We start from the raw sequence: 2,727 nt of genomic DNA on the forward strand, positions 1-2,727 counted from the left end.
ATTATTTGGTTTCTGTACCTTGACACCTACAAACTTGAAAAAAAACTTAAACATTGGTGTGAAACAGGCGTAATTTTGTTTGCACCTTGTGCAATGTGGAATTAGTTTAAGCTTTTTCAGGCACATTGTGATGCATTTTGGAAACAGGAGATGAGCCCCTTTTCTAATGCACCCCCTATCTTGATAAACCCCTTGTCAAAGACTTACTGTTTGTCAGTTTTATTTGGGTAACACACATATTCTGAATGCCTCCGTCAGAATTCGAATGAGCCATTTTAATCTAGATTAATCTAGATTAATTTCAAGATCACAGTGAGATTAATCTAGATTAAAAAAAATTAATCTATTCCCACCACTAATATATATATATATATATATATATATATATATATATATATATATATATATATATATATATATATATATATATATATATATATATATATAAATGTGTATGTATACATGTTAAAATACTTCCATGAAATGAAGAGTTGTTCTATTTTGGGTCATGCATCATTAAGTTGTTCACTGTAAAAAAATTCTGTAAATTTACAGCATATTAACAGCGTAAATATACAGTACTGAACTGTTTTCTAAAATTACGGTGTCTTACCGTAAATGCACACGTGATCGGTGGGAGAGGGGGAACCAAAGGCTAGCTGAGGCATGGAGGAGCATGGTTTCAGTCAAAGTTTTATGGATTTCATCTCAAGTTGAGGCTCATTTACAGGTAAGCAGATCAAAGTCTGAATACATTTTTATCTTAAACTGCAGCGTTTTTTAATGTGGGCACAATATTTTAATTTACCTTTGACAAATCTTGCCAAGACGGTGAACTAGCATGTATGCAATTTTTAAAAATTTCTCCTGAAAGTTAAGTGTGTATGTGTGTGTTTGTGAAGGATTTGCATCGTTTTTTTTCTTTCCTGGTGTAAACTCCTGTAAATGTTAAACTTGTAAATAGTTAAATATAAAATACTTGCGTTCGCTGATTATTTCATTGGATATGAATTGAACATATTGCGCAACGGTAGAAGATGAGCACGTGATCGGTGGGGGAGGGGAGCAACGGTTAGCGTCTGATACCAGAGAAAAGCATCATCAGTCTCAGTGAATAAAACCGATATTATCTCAAATATAATCTCGATTACAGATTGCAGATAACGAGGATATGAAGTAAGTGCGTTTTCCTGATTTTCTGAAACACTTACTTACACAATTATATTTACATTTTGCATTGGCGCCAACCCAGTGTAGTTTAAAATGGAGGATTTGTTTTATTTGCATTAATGTTGCTAAGTTAGGTGCGTATAAAGTTGGTAACTTATATACTATCCTTCTATATTGGGAAATCGAAAATAGGCCTGTAAACTTAATTTTATTTAGGAAGCATCGCTTTTTGCATGAGCACTTGACTGGATAGATGGAAAGAGTAGCGTTAGTGTTATGGTGAGAAACGTTAGTTTTTTTCGGAGTGACACATTAGTCTTTCAATATAAGTCGTATCTAAAACTAGTTAGAGTGTAATCTAAATATATTCTGACTTATTGTTAATAAAGTGGGCTTTGTATGTGAGCACATTTAAAATTTAATTTTGCACTGGATTTATTGGCACAAATCTCTTTATCACAGAGGAAACGTTACTTCATTCACTTACATTCTAACTTGTTCCTCAGCCTCAAATACAGTTTTGTGTGTGTGTGTGAGAGAGAGAGAGAGAGAGAGTGTGTGTGTGTGTGTGTGTGTGTGTGAGAGCGAGAGAGAGTGTGTGTGTGGTGTGTGTGTGTGTGTGTGTGAGAGAGAGAGAGAGTGTGTGTGAGAGAAAGAGAGAGAGAGTGTGTGTGTGTGTGTGTGTGTGTGTGAGAGAGAGCGAGCGAGTTAGAGAGAGAGGAAGAGGAGAGAGCAGTAGACAGAACATTTTTAAGTGTTTTTAATGAAAAGTTGAAGGATGTCCTAGGTTGAGAACATAGATATGGTACACCTGCTTGTCAAGATTCTAACGTTAATGTCCCACTTCCAGGAACATGAAGATGGACTGGATTCGCATGCAGATGTAAGTATTTAATTTTCTTCTTTCCACTTCACCACATTATATTATGTAATATTATTGTTTGTGTATCGTGTGTTCTCTACAGGTTGCAGCATCTGCATCTGAGTTTGAGAAGACGCTCAATCTACCTGCCAATCCTCATCTGATTTTGCTGGGTTAGTGTGTCATTGCGCATGATGAAGAAGAAACATTTACTGATGGCTGAGATATAAAATTGTTAACATTGCTGTTGTGCACAATTGTTAAAATTGCTTCTTCAACTGCAGTTGCAACAGTGTTTGCTGTGTACTACATCTTCAACCTGCAGTATCAAGAGGAGGCTTGTTGCACGTTAGAGTTTTTTCAAAGGTAAGTGTTTTCCTTTTTGCGTATATGTTTTTATCACTCTCTTAGAATCTCTGGTAACACTTTATAATAAGTATACAGTAGTAAAGTAATAAATTATTTGCAAACTAGTTACCTCAACCTTTCTCCTGTGTTCTTCCATTTCAGTTTTTTCAGTTCATCATCTGAAACAGTCAAATGTGGTTTTATTCGCATGCCAGACACAGAGAAAATAGGAGAAAGGCATGTAGATCCACATTAAATCCAAACTAGTCAGAATATATATATATATATATATATATATATATATATATAGATCGTTTGCAAATGATTTATAAGTGCTTTATTACTTT

The 2,727-nt window shown here is 34.6% G+C and overlaps 1 long non-coding RNA gene across 1 annotated transcript; it reads left to right on the forward strand.

Moving 5' to 3' along the window:
- The first annotated feature begins 525 nt into the window (after positions 1 to 525).
- Positions 526 to 2,384, forward strand: LOC127946292 (uncharacterized). Its single transcript, XR_008151060.1, has 4 exons — positions 526 to 1,176; positions 2,021 to 2,053; positions 2,136 to 2,205; positions 2,317 to 2,384. It is a non-coding gene; the product is annotated as an uncharacterized LOC127946292 (long non-coding RNA).
- Positions 2,385 to 2,727: the final 343 nt, after the last annotated feature.

This window comes from Carassius gibelio, chromosome A24 (genome assembly GCF_023724105.1).
Source record: "Carassius gibelio isolate Cgi1373 ecotype wild population from Czech Republic chromosome A24, carGib1.2-hapl.c, whole genome shotgun sequence".
NCBI classification, from domain to species: Eukaryota; Metazoa; Chordata; class Actinopteri; order Cypriniformes; family Cyprinidae; genus Carassius; species Carassius gibelio.